Below are 20,980 nucleotides of genomic sequence, written 5' to 3' on the forward strand. Positions count from 1 at the left end.
GCCTGTCAGTAATAGCAGCAGATGAATTTAATATTGGATAAACCCCCACTTTTAAAGAGGTTTTTAATTCTCTGTGACTGGAGGGGTGGTTTGTTTTGCTCAAATGAGCCATCAAAATGAATTAAAAAGTTTACAACCATATAAAAGTGACATTGAAACGTTCTGTATTTGGGCTGGACTTTCTATTTGAAAATCTCCATTTAAAAAAAGCTAGAAGCAGATGCCCAGATGCAGGAATCGGTGTGTTTGTGGTAGAGGGCAGAGGACTGTGTTTCTCAGAGCAGAGAAACCAGCTTTCCATCACTCTGGTCCTAGAGACCGCCTTTACCATGCAATTGTGTGCTCATGGGTCTTCCTGATTTCCTTAAAGAAACTCAAAAACTACTCACCATCAGCTGCTAAAAATAATTTTTGTATAGCAGTTACTGAGGTGGCTTTTCCTATCTTTGCAGATGCAAACACTGGCATGGTGACCTATGGCTTCACAATGCTCATGAGCTGGCAATGAAAATGCTGGTCTTGCAAAAAGTATCCAGGCTTTTCACCTTGAAGAAACATCCAATAAAGCAAGACAGATAATTGTAACACTGTACTATCTGGGATCAGGAAAGCTCTGTTGAAAAATAGATTAAAACTTTGTGAGTTCATTTTCAAATACCTTCTTTAGCTGGGTTTAAATACTTTTTAGACTAGTTTTGAAGAGAGGACCTTTATCACACCTGACACTGTAATATGTGAAGTGTGATCCATTAAGATATATGTATTTTTCTTCAATTTAAACTGTAGCTAGTTAAATTTCCTCTGGAAGTAAAATAATAATAAATTACTAGTAAGAATTTTTTTTTCCACGAGGATGGAAAGTTCAATTCACATCTTTAGTACAACTTTTACTGGTAATAATTATTATGAATCTATTTGATGTTCGTAGGTTCAAAAAGTCTACATTTAGACTCTATATAGAATTTATGTAATGTTGTTAGATGCTCAGATATCATGGCAAAGAGTGCAGAGGGCAGCTACACAGAATGGTTGATCTGACAGAATATCTGTGAATGATTGTATGAAGAAAAACAAGCTTGCTTATCAAATGAAGCATTTACCTTCATGTAGGACGCATCTTTTGAAAAAGTATTAAATTTGAGTATAATTTCAAAGTTGTTCTTAATACAGTGAATAAAGTTCTCATAAGTTGGCAGTACTTCATGAAAGTCAATGTACTGAAGTCAAATAATATTTCCATTGTATACATGAACTGAGTATCTGCCTTAAGCTTAGTGTTTGTCACATCCTTGAAAGAAGAGGTGAAGCCAAAAGGTAGACTTTTCAGGTAAACAGGCCCTCATTTTATGTTATCACAGGGTAAACAGTAATGATACATTGAAATTGGGTCCCAGTCTATGTGTCCAAGCCTGAAAGGAAATAAATCAGGTTCTTTAACAAAATAGCTATACCAGCAAAACCTCAAAGGAGGCCTTTCTGACTCAATAATCTTAGATAGGTAATTACCACCAAAAAATGTAGAGAAGTCTGAGGACATGGTATAACCAGGCATATTTGTGTCAATGCTGCTTGAAATGGATCTTGATTTGTCAAAAGCCTTCTCATTTGCTTAGGAGCACAGATTACCCTAAGCATAATTAAATATAACTGGTGCTATTTCAGTGAATAACTTGACTGGAATTATTTGACATTCAGTATGTAGTTTCTGTGTTTGTTTAGGAGAGGAAGATGTGGACATCTGTGGTTCTAAAGAGCTCTGATATATGCCGGTTGGCATGGATTGTTGTGTTGAATAGAAGATGAGCTTACTTGATGCTGAACTGTTAAAGCTGAAGCATGGATTATGCATACACTGACAATTAGCCACAAACTCAGAGGGTTGTACTAGTAATCCAAACCATAGGGCTTGCTATTTTCCTGTCTACAGTACACATTATAGCCTATAACAGAGTCACCATGCAGCACTAGCTTGCATCTCAGTGTTCCCTTGAATTGTATGAAATGTTAGGAATTGCTTCTCTGCACCACTGGCTTGATTCTGCAAACACTTTTGGCCAGCCTTGTGGGCTGCGACGCATCTTTGCTCCTCAGTTTGTTACCCAGTTTACTCTGTTCATGGGAAGGGGAAGAGACAATGAATTTAGTCTGTCAGCTTTAGAAGGTGATAGATGGTGTAGGTGCATCAGCCTGGCTCAAAGTGTCTGCTCAGCAATCCTTTGGTGGATGGGACAAAGAAAAGAAACAGTGAGAATACTCTTTTCATGTTAGCATCTAGCTTCCAAATGGATCTCAGATATGTCTATGGAAAGTGACAAGGGCTGACAAAGCAGTGTCTAATGGATTCTGTAACTATACCTATATATCACATTATTTGGCTTCTACTGGTGTGCTGTAAGAACCATTCTGCAATGATATACAGAATGGAATGGGTCATATTACCTGACAATGGACAAACATTGCTACTTCCTTTGCCTCCCTTTTTCTAATGTTTTAAATTTTTTCTTCTATCTATCTATCTATCTATCTATCTATCTATCTATCTTTCTGTCTGTCTATCTATCTATCTATCTATCTATTTATTTTTGTTAGGCCAGTTTATACAAATGCTGTGCCTGAAAATCTGTGCTAGCTTTCAATCAGTTCTTGTAGTGAGATCGTGACTAATTCCAATGCTCCTTTTTAAATAGCTCTATAAATTCTTGAACTGAGATGGAAAGAGCGGTACCGGTGGAGGGTGGGCTGGAAACAGGAAAGTTGCTTAAATTAGCAACTTCTGGACTTGATGGTATTTTTGTGACACTTGATCACAGTGTAGCCAGAAGCTACAGCTCAAAACAAGTGGACAAGACTCTTACAAAAGAAAGGACTAAAAGCAAGTCTAATTAGCTTTCATTATAGAAACAGGGAGGGAAAAAAAAAAGATACAAGTTTGCAGACACACTCTCCTTCAAGATATTGCACACTGAAATGTTTACAGCCTGTAAACTAATAAAAATAGACAGCTACACACAAGACCATCAATATAAGGCTTGCTGTGTGGGAAGGGTAAGCCTGATTTCCTTTGCTCTGAAACGGATTGAACACTTGTTGTATATATTTGCCAGTCTTGGAGAGAAAATAGATACACTCAGCTCTCAAGCTAGCTCATCTGGGTTGCACGTGGGATAGAGTATTGTCTTAGGAGACAGACAGACAAGATTTGAGCTGTTTGTCTTTAACTGGCCTGCAAATTTATTTGAACCTTCCTGGGTTAGCTAACAACAACATTTCCCAAGGAGGTGATCATTTCTTACTCTGACTTCATGGAAAAATGCCGTTTCCTCTCATCAGCTTGAGTTAAAAAAAAAATGAGAACAGCTACAGATACTCTTCCATGCCCTAAAAGGCAGCTAGCCGAGGGGTAATGGTGCAGCAAGAGTCTCACCCTTTAAATGGAGAGGAAGAAATGTGCTAAGGGGTAGGAGAGGAAGATGCATTTAGTCCCTGGATGGTCTGATACTCAGAAGATAAATATTATAGGTGTTGCCCTAAAACCAGACCACTATTCTTCCTATTTTTCTCTTCCTTTTTCCCACCACAAAGCAGAGGGAATCTTTAAAGGATCTTAATTTCTGTACTTCTCATTTAACCAAAAATGCTATTTCCTTTAATTTTCTACTTCCAATCTTTTTTGGTTTCCCAGATCTCAACTTTGAAATCAGGGTTGAGCACCCGAATCTTTACCAATTTCCATAATACTTTAAGAAGGCCTACTGGTTCCATGAAAAAGTGTACTAAGTAAAACATGAATACTTTTGTACCAATTTTCTGCAAGGAAGAAACCTCAGGCACACCCCCCTCAAAGCCTGGCTTGAAACTGGTATGTTTGTGCATGTTTTAAATCCACTCTGAACATCTTCACAGTCTGGAAAGATGAGGTATAGAAGAGTAACTAGAAGGTCTGTTAATGTGATTAGTGAGTTTACTGCAGATGTGCAGTTGTGCCTGAAATAATCTTTAAATACAGTGCTTGGGTATCTCCGCTACCAAGCAAGACTAGGACGGAGAGGAAAAAAAGCAGTTTTGTTGTTTGTCTCTAGATCAGTATCTGAGATTTTAAGCCATTATTGCCATATGGTTTTGTTTCTCTTCTCACTTGCTTTGTAAAATTTGTTTAGATATAGAGTGTGCATTATAAACAAAGTCTTAGTTTGCTTATTATGAAAGGACTTCTGCATTTAACAGTAATTCATAAGTTGTAGTTGATTCCTAGGTACTCCCACAACAGAGGGACCAATAGACTAGAACTCAGCTGGTGATGTGGCTCTTGAAATACTGTATCAATGCTAAATTATCTTTACGTTGCTTTTATTAAACAAATACTGCTTCAGAAAGTAAAACTCTTATCTGCTTCCCACTGAGCAGGTTTAAAAAACATTTTCCTCCTTTTCTCTAAAGTCTTACTGTGCAAACTACATCCTTCTCCCACTGTGATCTGTTTTGCAAAAGTAGCCTTTTAATTGAGGATGTTTTTCAGTATTGCCAAAAGGTCACTCGAATCAATTACGGAGAATATTTGTAAAGAAGAAATCTTGCCTATAAAGCAATATATCCCTAGTTGTCTAATTTGCTCACTGTAATAAGGCCATGCCCACTTATTGATTAATCAATCTTTGTTGTCTGTTTGCTGATTATATCAGGAAGTCTCTTAATGTAATGGAATATCAAATACAGGGTTGTCTCTGGGTAATGTATTGCAAAAATATTTATTTCTGATATTATTGTGCTTGTGTTCAACCTGAGGAGATGATTTTTCCAGGACAGACCATTCTGATTTGTCATGGTGAGTCCAGACCTGAAAAAGGAGCTATACTTGGATTTAAAACATGAATAGTAACGTGACTGAGTAAGGTCACCAACACAGATGATTTTCTGCTTTGGTCCAATTTATAAACCATTGCTGGATGTATTCCATTCAAAAGTCTTAATGTTATGCAACTCTGCTGCATCACGGATATACAATACGTGAATATCACTGAGCAAAACCAAACTTATGTTGTATCCCAAAAAAACTAGTTGTGGATAAAATGAAAATGGTTCTCAAGTTATATTTAAAAGTGGAAAATTTGGCTACTTTTTAAAATCGTATCCCCCCCTGCCCCCAAGCATATTAAAATCAATTCATCTTTAAATTCATCTTCATATGCTTAGTATAATCAAAATCAAGCTTTTTGTCTTGTCACAACTCTTAATGTGATTTGTAGGACACACAATAGTGACAAGAGTTATGTACATAGAAAATGTTGAAGTTATGGTATAATTATCATTATCTCTGTTGGCATGAGTGCATCATTTCCACTAAATAATATGCATTATTTTGCTGTGACTCCAGGATTCATTTGTGATCTTTTATACTGTAGTTGATGTAAATGAACCACATTAAACTGCCCCCTGCTCGCTTGCGCATATTTAAGCATTTAAAATGTCTCAAAAATCCATTATCACTCTTAGTTAGAAAGATGAGAAAAATGTGTGAAAAACTCAAACAGGTAGAATTAGAACCTGTCTATAATTTAACTTTAGACAGATGTAAGATATCTAAGATATAAACTGAAATTAGTTTTGGAATTCAAATAAAATAATGCCGTATTTTAAACGGAGGAGAAATAAGGAACTACTGATGCTGACACTCAGTGTTAGTATTATAAAACAATAATGGTTATTTGAAACTCATGAATTTTCCAATAAATGAATACTTCGTGATCATAGCATCTGCTGTTAAAATACTCGGTAGCACCAGAGAATCAAAGGGAGAAACACAAGAACACAGAAATCCTTACTTCAGTATTTAATGTGCTAAAGTCTGTCTCTTTTTGCTGTATAAAATGCTTATAACATGGTTAAGCATGATGTAGATCACCTCACTGTGAGTAGTAAAATGGAAAGAATAAAAATAGGCCCCAATTCTGCAAGCATTTATGCACACACAGCTCTATTTGTATTACTTGTGCACATTAAAATTTACTGTGATATATCAAGAGTATTCAAAAATAAAGAACTTCAGTGCCAGGACAGATTTTATAAAACAGTGGTACCACATATCAAAAGGCCAGGCTTTGCATCAACAGCATATGCCATGTCTGCAGTGCTTTCAGATTACAAAATAATCTTTTTACCAGAAAGGGTACTTAAAGTCACAAGTTCAACTAACACATCCATTTAGAATGTGAATGTAACAGTTCTTTATAAAAATTTTAATATGTATATTGATTCTCAGTGCATTTTGGAATGTGGATTCAGCTTTTCCAGCTCTGGAAATCTAATGTTCAACACATGGCCACCTGCAGTTTTACCATGGTAAAATTTTTGTACCTTTCCCCAGGGAAAAATCGAAGTATCATAGATGTTTTCTGGTTTACATATGGTATGTAGATTACACCTTAAATACGGGACAAGCAATTTAAATCCAGACAGATTTTTTACTACTGATATTGATGACTTGAGAGATATCATACCACAAAATTTAAACTCATTTACTCGGTAATCACAGCTGTGTTGGAAATACAGCCTGTTTGCTTTGATACATCAGAGCTGCATCTCCGAATTAGTGCCAGCCAAAAAACCTCCTCAGTACTGACCCACTTTGGGAATGCTGTAATGCTATTACGTTCCTTAATCCTAAGAAACTGAAGTGGTGAAAGGGTTATATAGTTCTGCTGTCATGACTTTCAAAACCAGGAAAAAAACATCAACATCTCCATAGAGGAAAGAAATAATCTCTCTGAATTTTTAGAGTAAAGACTGAAAAAAGAAGTGGAAAAGTGACACTAAAATGCCCTGCTGTGTGTTATCACCACAAAATTCTTGCAATGTTGAAGTGAGGACATAAAATTAACGTAAGTAATGTAACACTTAGACTTTTTTTGAGGTGGTTCAAAAAAACCCACTTATAGAATAATTAAATAAAATATGCTTTCCATAGCCAAAATACTATAAAAGTAAGCTTCTTAAACATAAATAAAGCATAGAAAAATGATGCTTTGTGTGATATACATAGATTAGTTCCCATAATCCTTTTAAGCAAAGGATTATGCTTTATTTCATTTGAACTATTTTTCTGCATTCTCTTAAATAGGAATAGAACTTATTGCCATGAAATATTTAGCTTTTCCTAGCTTTTTTCAGCTGTTATGTTACACACAGTTCTATTATACCTTTATATGTCACTACATTGACAACTTGTTGTTCCATGTGTGCAGCTGCATAAGATTTCCCAGCAGTTATATGCAATAACACCCTTGACACCAGTGTCTATGGAGGCAAATTCAGTTGACATAAAACAGATTGTGGAAATCAATGTCTCTGCATATGTATATAGGCAATGTACATACAGCTGTTAGACTGACAAAGAAGGCTGGTTACTTAAGAAAAGTTCTCTAATAAAGATGAGCTCAGGTTCTCCTCTTGGTGGATTTCCATGCAAGCATAACTGTGGGTGGTCCAACTGTTGTCCTTAGTGAACTCTGCTGTAGACTGGAGGAAAATTGGGTTCTATCTGTGGACACCTGCATATTAACAAAAAGTGAAATACAAGTATGCAGTTGTCAGCTTCAGTTACTCAAATACAAGATACTAGAGAATCTATGAGCCAAGTGCCAAAGGTGGAAAATAAAGTTCTGTGTGCTATAAGAGTGTGCAATAAATGGTCCTGTGAGCTCTACATGTGGATTACTATGATGATGAGTGATCTGATGGATTTATTTACTTAGTGGCAAGCAGTTGATCTGACACCAGTCGCATGCACATGGTGGCGTTTCAGACGTTATCGAAGGTGTTTGTGTGGGTAACAAGATGTCACCACTGTGCAACATGGGGGTGATGCCAATTGTGCTGGATAGATGGATGAATATGAACAAGATTCACATTTGCCAATATGCTGTTGTAAAACTGTGAGTGACCTTACATGGTTCCATTGATTGTGATCAGCTGAGAGTGAAGTGACAAAAATAAGGATGAACTGTATTCCACATGCAGAAGAAGGTCACCTTCTAGAGAAAGAGGTCCACAAGATCCTACAAAGATTTTACAGAAGATTTCTACTTGTCTTGGAACAATCTTATTGAAGCTGACCTATGCTGTGATGCTGGGCTTCTGCTCGTTTCAGCATACTTCTCCCAGCTGTATTGAGGAATGTGGTTACAGTCTGAGGTCTTAAGTTACCTTGATATTTTAAATCTATCAAGACCTCCAATACAGTCCATCAGTGTTAAACCTGAGGCACAAGCTGACACAGGAAGGGACCATTTTATTTTTTTTTTTTTTTAAACAAAACCAACCAAACAAACAAAAAACCAAACTAAACCAAACCATGTTAACAAGAAAAGTTGGAGCCCAACAAAATAATTTAATGTCATTCCAACAAATCTACTGCTGATTTGGTCAATGTGTATTACTCAAACAAATACACTCTTTTCATCATAGTAGTAGTCTAAAGATGTTACAAAGATATTCTTTATTACATTAAGGGGTTACATAATGTAGCAATGCAAGGGAAAATAAATGAAGTTTTTCTGGGAAAGGCAAGAAACCTGTTCACGGTTTTAAAAGCACATAAGACTAAATTATTGAAGACATCTCTAGAAGGTCAGGAATATTAAAAAAACCTCTCAAATAATTCTATATTTTTAGGCTTCATACTCATGCCACAGGGCAATGCTTTTCATAGGGTGAAATATTAATCAGTAGGTAATTAATAAAAAGGTATCATAAAAAGTGAGTCAGCTTAATAAAAGTATTTGGCAATTGCTATCACCCAAGGTCTCCAGTCCATTTACAGAATGTGTTTGTGTGTGCTGCTGCAGCAGTCTCCTAAGGTTTGACTCTTGCTCAATCCAGGTTCTCACGTGTACTAGTGTAAACTATTCATGGAGAGGGGTCATGAGATTATACAAAGTCTAGTTTGATTTGCAATTTATTTATTTATTTGTTTATTTATTCTGAAGAGTTATTTAGAGCTAAATGACATTGTGAGCATCTTAGTTAAATTTGACACGTTTTGATAAGACAACAGCCTGAGCTTGTCATATTTTTTTCTGATTCTAGTTCATACAGATATAACCTCAGCAAAATAAGTTGTGAGGCAGATATGAATGAACAGTAGGTTTATTGACCTTGTTTGTCAATACCTTTCAACAACTCATGAAAGAACTTTAATTATCTTAAAAAACCAAAATCCTCGCAAATGACAATTGATTGATTAGTTGCCACTCTTTTACTTTGCAGTCTGAAACACAAAGCTAAGGACTCTAATTCTGAAGTTTAGAAGAATTTTAGAATTTCCTCTGTGCCCTATGAAGAAATTAATATCAGAAGCCTGCATTACTTAAATGCTACAGTGTGGTTGACCTGTACTGCTACACCCAGACATGGGCTTACTACATGTGACTTGGGAGAAGAGAGTACCTAACTCCCTCCAGCACATTTTTCTACATTATACATATCTCCTGAAGCAGTAATAGAAAGGAAAACAAATGGTTTGGTGGATAAAATAAGAAGAGAAATTATTCTTTACCAAGCACTTGGGGGCTGAGTAAGGCAAAACCAGGTTTCAGAACCACATACCTGTAAAGAAGCTTAGAAGAACACCTGCCATGTTGTTGCATGAAGACTGGAAGGAAAGTTAGTTCCTGGGACTGCATAGAGGTGATCAGGCATACAAGGGGACACTTATATGTGCCCCCTCATAAATATGCACTAAATTCTTGAGGAATTCCAATAGCTTTATCATGTAAAATGTAACTGCACCAGACTGCCTTTCTCTAGAACTGTGTATGGCGCAGGAATGTTTACAATCAGTGCACAGGTTTTCTGATGAGATCATTAACTATCTCGATCTTTAATAAGAAAAGGAATCACTCTAGACCGCCTATGAGACTTATTTCAAGAAATTTAATAGGCTGGAAGATAAGGAAAAAAATGTGAACTTCATTTGGAGATTTCACTGAGATGATAGAATGTTAGGTCAAGCCGCTTATGACAGTGGAAAGTTGAATTCTCAACTAGCCTTGCCATTAGTAAATAATTTTTTGTGCTGCTGATGTGATACGAACAGAAAGCAGACAATGAAGCACAATTATTAAATACCTATAGATGATAGACTGGATTTCATCGCTGGTTTTAGGACATAGTTGACTTCCACTTGGAATAAAGACTGCTCAGGAGTAACCTTGTTGTGTCTTTTAAATCCATTAAAACAGGGGTGTCAAACTCATTTTCACTGGGGGCCACATCAGCCTTGCCGTTGACTTCAAGGGCTGAATGTAATTTTAGGTAATTTTAGGACTAAAATATCAACTACAGTAGAGGTTAAAATGAATTTTTTTTCCTAATTTATGGCATATATTAATAACTTTTAAAAGGTTCACTGTGCCTTGGTAAGTTACAATGAAGGATAAAAGAACTACTTATTTAATCAGAATCTACTTGGCATAGTAGCTGCTTTCTATGTCTGTCAAAACCTGACAGGAGAAGTCATCTTCTCTTTAAAAATTGAGAATAATGGAATGAGTGCAATTGTAGAGATTCTGAATTGTCAGCTGTGCTGGGGGAAATGTGGACCACTCTCTCCCATCCTACAAGAGAGACTCTTATCACCTCACAACAAATTATTCCAATGTGAGCCATTCTCAAATGCCTCTGTGTTGTATGCCTCACTTTGTACAAGAGGAAGAACACCTCTATGCAAGGTGAGATACTCCCAGTCGAGGGTAAGCTGGCAAAACCAGCATTAAAATACTTAGACCAATCCCAAAGAATTTGTGGTGTGGTCAGTGTAACTGCTGACCCTTGAAATGCAGCGCTGGTGAGCTCAAAAATCATACAGATACTTCTGAAAACGCTGCCATAGAATCATGTAGTTATTAATTCTAGTTATAGCACTTCTGTGCCTAGCCCAGAAATCCTGCTCCCTTTCTTTAATGTTATTTGCCTTATATATTCAATATCTGTCATGTTGGGTTTTATGGAAGGTGCATTTTGCAGAAAGGAACAGGACAATTTTCACCACAAAACAAAGTTTCACTTGTGAAGGGGTAGTATGCTTAATTGATGGAGTAACATTTGCATTCTAGTTACACTCAGCTATCTTATAGCAACTTATTAATGAAAAAGCGGGATGCACACAGTTAACAATTACAGAAGGAATATTTGTGGTTTACCCATTTAACCTCTGGATATCTCCCTGTCTCTTAGATCATTGGCAAAAAATTACCATTTAATATCTATGTAGTGCTTATTATAATTAAAATTTATCCACTTTGTGGAAAGAAAAGCATTTTTCAGTGTGGAATATTTTTTCAACTGTAATTTACATCTTAACATCACTAATTGTGCTATTGTCTTCAAGGTGTCGCACTTTACTCAAAAATTAACTGAAAAAGTGATTAATGGAAATGGATGCTAGATTGTGCTATCCATTTTTCACTTATTTATTTGCTTAAAGATTCCTCAGATAGGGTTGTTTTTTTTTTACTTATATTTGGGCTGCAGACCTTTCAGGTCAGAAATCTCTTCCCTGTTGTACGGGGTGTACAGGGCTGGGCTTGTGTGGGTGCTGACAGAAGGCGGGAACTGATCACCAGAGCTCCACGCAGGGATGAAGAGCAGGAATACTTGTGGTCTTTAATTTAACCTTCCAAAAATGAGGGGTAACCAATTCTGCAAGTGCTGAACTATTTTTTTTTTTTTTTTTGAGTGATGTATACCACAGCTTTCTTTAATGCAAAACCTAAATTTAGAAAAGAGCTGACATGTAAACTGTGAAGTTTGCAAGTTGTAGGAGATGTACTTTTGACTCCCTGGCTCACTCTCAGCATTAACCCTGTCAGTGGTGCAATAAACTGCAGTTTAGCTGCATATATTCTATTTACAAACAGCAGCATTATAATCCTTGATTTGTGTCTCCTTTCAATTTTTCCCTTCCCACTGTGGCCCCCTCAGTTACATCAGGTCATTAGGATTATTAACCTCCACTGGTGTATTAGCCTGGGATTAGCAGTGGTTGCGATGTGAGGAGCTGGTGCAGGGTAACTGTGTAGCATCCATCAGACCCAACTGGGCCTGCAGCCTGGCAACTGTGTCTCTGCCCTTCAAATTCAAAGCTTGTTCTAAACTCTAGAGTCAGAAATGTGCTTAAATCCTGAGTATAAGGTTTAAATGATCTGTAATGGCAAGCCCAGTCATTATCAAATAGACAAGTCAATTGATGGTAGGGAGGCTGACTGGACCCAAAAGGGCTGTCTCCTCTCTCATACCCCCACAAAGCTCTGCTCGGCTCCAACAAGGCACGGTTTTGTCTCCTCAGCCCTTGGAAGGGACAGTGACACACAGCTGAGGGTCACAGGCACCCTCCTCCCTGCCCCAGTCCTGAGCTGGGAGGGTGGCGGGAAAGCTGTGAGGCCGGGTGCTCTGGGAGGTTCCGGAAGCTTCCCTGGGACCCACTCCTTGCTCCCTCATGGGGAAGCCCGCAGAGGAACCCCCGGGCGTGTGGGGCTGTGAGATGGACCAGCCATGTGTGGGTGAAGCAGCTCTGACCAGCAGGACTGTATCGCCACAGGACCCAGCATGGTGGCTCCACAGGAAAGTTGGTGAGGTGTTATCCCCTGTGGTTTTAAACAATTTTTTTGTTTTTTGTTTTTTTTTTTCTTGTTTTCCCTTTCCTTTCCTCCTTTCCTTTCCCTTTCCCTTTCCCTTTCCCTTTCCCTTTCCCTTTCCCTTTCCCTTTCCCTTTCCTTTCCTTTCCTTCATGCTCTGGAGCAGTGCCAGATGCAATTGTCCTCCACCTGCCTGCTTTTGTTGTTCTTTATCAACACAAGGGATGGCACGAGAACACTGCTTGAATATCTTACAGAAGCTGCCATTTTAAAGCACAGGACTGTCGCCCAGTTGAGTTGTAACACCTTTTCTTACATAGAGATAGAAAAATGCATTAGAAAATGTTGCCAGCATGATAGCTACATGCCCGGCTGAGCAGAAGCAGAAGTAGCAAAGTGTTTGTGTTGGCCCCGTGGTGCCCGTGAAGGATGTTTTAGCCTGGCTCTTCTGGCGTTAAAGCCTTGTCCTCCAAGCAGGCCGGCCGACATGCCTGGGGAAGCTTCTGGTTTGAAGATCCGCAGGGGCTGGGCAATGGTCGGGAACTCCTGCGGAGTTCAAACCTGGATGTGCTGGGAGCATGGGGAGTGGCAGAGAAAGAAACACACTGATCACCCCAGCATGCTGGTAAGGAAAGAAAACACTGGAGAGCTGTTGAAATATTCACAGAGGATTAGCACAAAGTTACTGTGTTTAGCACAGGTGTTTCTGTAGCTGTGATACATTAGGAAAATTTACAATGTTTAATGACTCACACTTTCTCCCATGTAGTGTGGTAGTTTATTTTACTGGGATAGAGTACAAAGTGAGGAGGAACACCTGCTGGTATTTTGGTTCTCCTGTAATGTCTAAGCTTTGTAAGCTTTTGTTTAATCTAGGTGTGTTTCATTTTTTATTATTCTTTTTTTTTTTTTTTCCCCCCCTCTCTTGAATGCATTAAAATAAAACACATAATGTTCACGAGGAAACAGATCTCACCAGAGACACATAGAAATATTCTGTTCTCTGCCTCTGTGGAATTGCACACCATAAGCCATTATCACTAGGAAAATTATGGATGTTCTCAGTACATCCACAATCTCTATTTCCTTTTGGTAATGCTATTCAATTCAATGAGGGGATCCAAAAAGTAGGGAGGAGGTAAAGAAAATAAAATTGGTTGTCTTCGTGATCTGTTCCATGGAAAGGCTGAGGAGGGACCTGATGTGGCAGTGCACAGGCACAGGGGGGCTGCACCTGGGCATTTGAAGCTTCCATGCTCAGCCTTGCAAGAATAGATTAGGTCTTGGACAGCTTGGTTGTGTGCTCCTAACTGCAGGCTGGAAAGAAGGCAGATCCATAGATGGCCATAGCTATTAATATAAATCTCAAATTGTGTCATTTTGTGAATATATCTGCAGGTATACTATTTCTACTCTATCATAAATCCAAGAGGAGAACTAGGTTAACTTGAAGAACAAAAGATAACATTTTGGTAATATTGTGCACCAAGAACTGAGATTAGTTTTTTCAAAAGTCTTTGGCTTTACTTTTAGGCATCTAGTTAAATGGCCAAATTATCAAAACAGGTCTGTATATTGTATATTGCAGCTCCTTTTAAAATTTTATCAGAAACGTTTGTTCCAATGTCCTATAAATTTGCATATGGTCCAAACTAGTTCCACTGCAGAAGTATAGTTAAAAAAGATCCTCCAGACACTTATGAATTCAGTATTGATATTAAATGATTATTTAGCCTGTTTCTCATTAAAAATTCTCAGTAAAATATTAAGGAGCAAAACTGAAACCATATAGAACAGATGCTGAAGCTTAAGACGGATCATTATTTAAGAAATATGCTTAAAAGGAGTAGAGCTTGATTCTTACCCTTTAAAAAAATGTTAATTAGTAAATTCTATAAAGTCAGTGAAGAGTTTTTTTCTCAAAAGCATACAAGATTGTTCGCAAACAAGAAGTTATTCTCTGTTACATGGGCTTTGCTGCTTTGTGAAGGAATGAAAAACAGATAAAAGAGAGACCAAATAAGGGAACCCAGCTTGGTACTGTGTTCCAGTGGAATATTCAGGACTGACATTTAAGGGAAAAATTACTCAACATTACTAGAACTTATTAACTGAACAATTTGATCTCAAAATCTCTGAACCTCTACAAGGTCCTTTTTAAGAATAAAACTGTAATTTAGGGAGTCTATACAAGTTGTAACTCAATGACTTTGTATTTGCACAGTTTTATTTCCTCCTACTTTCCATGTTAAATCTCTTCCTTATTAAATTAATGTTTATGTTGTGGAAAGAACATAATAAAAATACATAATTTGTGATGTGGGTGAGTTGCTGTAGCAACATCATCTTTAGAATTCCCTGTATTGTGTGGTTGATTTTTGAACTTTTTCTATCTGACACACTGCATAAAATAGACATTGCATATTTATTTTGATTTTTTTTTGTTTGAAAATAAGTATTTCACGGTGAGTTATAAAACATAGCACCTTCAAAGAAAGGGGGAAGCTTAAAAGAATCTTTATGCTTCTCTGTACTTGGTTTGCATGTCATTGTTTCCCAAGGAAGAATTTAAGTGCAAGGAGGAGTTGTCTTTTGTTACATGTCCTGTGATCTGCAAAATGGAGGTTCTGGTACATCATACATTTTCATGGACAACATGTTTAAAACTCACCAAAGTGATCTGGGATCATGTATTTTGCATTCAGAAGTATATCTGTCCTGCAGTCAAAAGTGTGATAGCAGGTGCCATACCTGAGCAGAGTTCCAATTGATTACTGTGTACGTGCAGTAGTGCTTTAAATGTGCTAAAGCCTCAATTGGGTAAATATACATGGTGATGTCTTAAATTTGACTTAATGTTTTTTAGGTCCATCTTCTGCTGAAGGACAGTCTTCCTGTAGGTTCTTGAGGACCTAGGACTTACGACACCTCTAGATCTGATAACAGAGTAGTTAAGGACTTAATGAGGTACGTTCCTGGTGGCATTAGTGATGGCATTTTTTTACACATCTGTGTATTTCTTGTGTCTTCAGATAACTTTCAAAATTAGGCATTTCATTTTAACTGTAATTCTTTTGAATCAATTAATTCTCTTGAAGTAGTTAAGGACATTCAGCACCTTATTTTATTAAACTAAATGGAAGCTGGCCCAGATTTACTGATTCAATTGCTTTTGATTCATGAAATCTGAGAGTGCTTTGTCTATTGATAGGGCCAGATACCTAGAGAGATTGTTTATGGTGTTCTGGAATTGCATATATAACAGTAGCTTACAGGGGACAGGCAGGCACTTGCATTCATATGCATTCCACATATGTTCAGCAATCTTACTTATATGAATAATGTCTTTTATGGAAAAAAATGCAAATGGGGAGAATATTAGCTGTTAAGAGAAGTTTTCCTTGGGCTTTTTTGGGGTCTACAAAGCAAGAGGAAAGCATAATAGATGCATGCTACATTAAAGGGGAGCAGAACATACATTAAATTCCCTATGTATTTTTAATGATAAAATAGTGAATTATATTCTTGTTGCATTTGTAATTAGAGAACAGAACAGATGGTAAAGGCTTGTGCTAAAGTAATGTGTCTATTAAAATTATCCATGTTGCTAAACTGATTGTTGTCTATAAGAGAGTTTCTTAGCCTTTGAAATACTCTGTGTGCTGATATGCATGTGATTATTACAGATCATTACATATGAGCACACACAGAGTGTGTATATATATATTCAGACACAAATCTATACTTCTATGCTTATATGCCTTTAAATGTCACTTATTACAATTGTGAAGTAAAATGAAGCCTTGATTCTATAAAAAGCCTTCCATGTGGGTAGATAAGACATGTTGTTGTATGGTCATGTATCGTATTGTTTTCTTTATCTCCAATTTGAGCTGGAGTTGAAGTGCAGAGATTAATTTATCAGATGAGGTATTATGATACAGGACATGACAGAGAGACCTATATAGCTTTGTTTTTCTTACTCGGCAGAAGCTTTCTGTATTTTTAGTCAGTATATTTGAGCTATCATCTCTTGTTTATAGATTTATCTTATCTCAGGATCTTCAGACAGTTGTGTTAGCAACCGTTTTTTTCATGCCAACTGTAATGTTTTCCAATATAAGGCATGCACTGAACTGATATTATCTAATAATTCTGAATGTCATAAGATTCTTTCCTGGTAACAAAGCCCCCACATTTTAGGGAGTTAGGAAAGTATGAAAGACAATTTTTGCAGTTCTTATGAATAAGCTATTTGATGTATAAAGCAAAATTATTCTGACAACTTTGTATTGACTTAAAATAGGTTTTATGCAACACCCCCAAATATAACCAAGGGGTGATGGTTCTTCTCTGACCTGTTTATATCTGAAATATCTGACTCCCTGATTGCTTCCTTGACCTGAAAGCCCATCCATAAGAATGGGTATAAAGGAAGCTCCTTAGGGTGTTTCATTTCAAACTTCAGTGTATTTCTGTATCAGGGTGTGTTGGTTTCATTCAGAGAAGAGACTGTGAGGCTGTGTGCATGCATTTGTTTGCATGTTAAGAACATCATAGCTCCTTACAGATGAGGCACAGTAGCTGGTATTTCCATCAGGCCGCCAATTCCAACCAGAGGTGGAAGACAGGAAGGCCACAATAAATGTCAAGCCCCTACACTCAGGAGGAGAAATCAGCTTGTGACATTGTTTAAAAACAGGATTTGACAGGCAAATGACTAAATATATTTCTTCAGTGATCCAACATTTCTTCTTAATGAGGCAAGTTGTCATTGACTCTGCTTGTTGTCTATAAATTCTGGCTGACTCAATCTTCATAATGTCAGAATGGTCAAAGACATCAGTAAATTGCATGAATAGAACATAATACTTGATAATTGTCCTTAGCTGGTAACATACTGAAATTTCATTTGTTCAATAGCATTTGTCCAAAATAACATTTCCTGAATAACATATTACTTTTCTAAAATGGATACTGTAACCTCTGTAAACACTTAATCTACTCTAGTTTTATGCATTATGAAGTTACAAAGGCATTGCAGCTAAAGGGCATACCTGGTGAAAGTAAAGCAGAGACATTGACTTGTTTGCATATATAGAGCTGGACTAAATCTTTTAGTCATGTCGTTGATCTTATGTCTAACATAAGTATAGTATCTTTCCTAAATCTGACATAGAAAGTGGAATCTACCACCAATACCTCACCTTTGCTATTGTGACAGAGAAAGCTTTGCTTGGGAACTCAGACATAGCAGTTCATATCAACATGTTCTCTTTCAAGAAAGCAAATTAAGCACTTTCCTGTCTCTCTGAAGGCTTCAAAATATGGGCTTTATGCATGTGGCAAGTAAAACTATAAAACCAGTTTGCTATAAGGAGAGTTGACCGTTGACTCGGTCTCAGTTACTGTAGAATCACATTTTCCTTGCATGTGAGTCACATCCCTGACTATGCCTGACTTGTAGAAAAAACAGAAATTAAAGACCAAGAATCTTCCTGGCAATGCCTTCTGGCTTTGGGGGCATATCTGAAATCACACGTCCATTGTGCCTAATGCAGTACATCCTTGAGAAAATCCACCACTTTGGGTGGTATAGGAAAAGAAATCATCCTGTAAGATCTGCTTATAGCTACTTCCTACTGTACTCTTTACTCTGCACCTGTTTTGTTCTTGCTTGCTACTAAAGTGCTTTGCTCTAATGCACATATCCTCTGGTTTTGGAAGTATGCCTCAGTGCATCGCTTTCCATTTAGGCAGAAAAAAATGTCAGTCCAACCCTAAAGAAAAGCAATCAAAGCTAAATAGATAGCAAAGCCACACTTTCTAGTTGAAGGACCTTTGTGCAGTGAAAATGTAAAGCGAAAGAGAGTTCTGTGTTTACTATATTCAACTCATTTTGCTGGACCAGGAAATACGTCAAGTGTCTGATCAAATTCCAGCAGTTCATCCAATATTTGGAAAGAAATATGTGGTCAGTGCACAACCTGCAGTGAGAAGGAAACATGAAACTAATACTGAAAAACCAGCTTTATTAGAGAGACCTGTTCAGCCAGGTGGAATAGCCATCACTTTCTCCTTAAGTGGGTATTTCACACCACTGTAAATTTACCTATGCTGATTCAGAGTCACTGCCTTAAGAGTCTCTGGTCAGATTCTTGTGGGGTGTAAATCAGTCGAATTCTGTTCTTTTTTTTTGTGAGCTATACTAAGGAACTGACTCATTAAAGATTACCTCAGCCTGAGAAATGCTTCTTCATTTCCACCCAAAATATAGCATATTTTGTCTGATTAATCATAGCCAACAAAAATTATAAATGTTTAGATACAAATCTAAAAGATATAATGAGCTCAGTTTCAGCTCCTCCTCCCACTAAAAAATAGTTTAAAGTAGAATAAGCTAAAAGACTTTTTATCCTGGAACAAATATTTATGACATTTCCAAAATATCAAGTACATAGTATGTTAAATTAATTTGCAATAATTTTAAAGGTGTCTAATGTCTAAAAGTAATTTTTATCTTACTGCTTTAGCTAGCTTGATATGTCAGTGTAGGAGAGCATATGCTTTTGAGTTTGTAGAACAAAGGATAACTAACAGGAAAGACTGAAAAAAAAAATAAGTGGTATGATCACACAATAACATTTAGCCTAAGTGCTACTCTTTCACTTTAGGTTTTCAAACCTGATCTATCCAGCAAAGTATCACACTGGGAAAAAAAAATGTGTCTCTATTGTTTCATTATTGAAGATATATTAAGTATTACAAGAATATTTTGATCAATAATAATTTTGGACTTTGTTCAAAGCTTGGAGAAGTGGCTGTGGTTTGGCCATTCCAGAGCTTTAGGCAGGAAAAAAACCCCAGATCAGATAGTAAATAAGCAATTAGCCCACAGAATAACTAGAACTGAGCTGTCACAATGAATCGGATTGGATTCAATGATTCCATGTGTCACCCTGATTTACAGATATGTTAAGTCTGTTTCTGTTCCAGTTTCTGTTCTTGGCTAATAAGTTTTCATAAGCAATTAGGAACCTGTTAGTTCATTCTTCGGTGGTGTCTCTAGTCATATGCTGCATAGATCAATTATATTTGGTATTTGAAAATGTGAGTTTTGATTTAGATATCTATATACCTAAGAAAACATCCCAAACATCACATAATGATGCAGTCATTTGCAAGGCAGAGTCCTCCCTTCTTTACTTTTGCATTTTCCCCTCTCTCTTTCTCTCTCTCTCTTTTAAAAAATACCTGTTCCCCCTCCAAAGGCACAACCTGAGTCATGTAGTCTAAAATGAGTCTAAAATGGCAAAAAGGCAAAATCTACATTCACTCTTTCTGTTGAGGGAGAAGATGAAACAAAAAGAGTTTGGCTCTATGATATAGTAGTGATACAGAATAAACCAGCAGCCTCCTGCCATTTGTCAACATTTAAACACCAAGCAATGAGTGGAATGATTGATATGCTGAGGCACTAGTGGGTGAAATTTGTCAGAATTTCTAAGGAGTCCTGTTATTGATAGGTCCAGAGTACATCATCAATCCATCTATTATGTTGCTCTTAGCTTGGCTGTAGTCCAGCATTTAAATAGCCAAAAAGATTCTTCCGGGGTTTTTTGTTTGTTTATTTTCTGCTGAGATTTCCAAACTCCCTTTGAGGCCCATATCTCTCAGTTATGAAAAAAATACTTCAGTCATTATTCTAACATTAGGAAGGATGTCATTAACTTAAAGCAATATGCCCAGCTGCATGCTCAGTACTTGCAATTGCTGAACCGACGTCTTTCACCCACCAATTGTGTAGAGGGAACAAATCATTCTTTGTCTTTAGTCAGAGATATTAGCTTTATAATTTTGTTAAGGATTTAATAAAATATGTGTGGGTTGAGTCAAAAAGGGACATGTAGTTTTAGACATTGCAATTTATGGTTGATCAGGGTTGGAGCCTGAGGAGAAATATAATGATTTAATGAACTATATATCCTACTACTTTTTTCTTTTTTTTTTTTAAGTACTGAAGTTTAAATAATTAAAAAAAAAAAAAGTAAACTGAGAATAATACAATCAAAGACAGTCTTTTAATGTGTTGCTTTGATCTTAAAAAAAATGGAGGTTGTGGTCTGTTGTTAGTAAAATTTAAAAAAACATCAAACTTTTCTTGACCAGTGAATCAGTGATTCTGTTCTGAAGCAGCATAAAAGTTTCAGTCATGCTTAGCCAAGCATTTTGCCTATAAGAACAAAACTTTTTTTAAAGTTACTGCACATCAGCTTGTCCGTGGAAGGTATCCCCTAAGTGGGGCCTTGCAGCAGACAAAATAATTTGAGTCAGTCTTGCAAGAAAATGAG

Source organism: Nesoenas mayeri, assembly GCF_963082525.1.
Source record: "Nesoenas mayeri genome assembly, chromosome: 9".
NCBI classification, from domain to species: Eukaryota; Metazoa; Chordata; class Aves; order Columbiformes; family Columbidae; genus Nesoenas; species Nesoenas mayeri.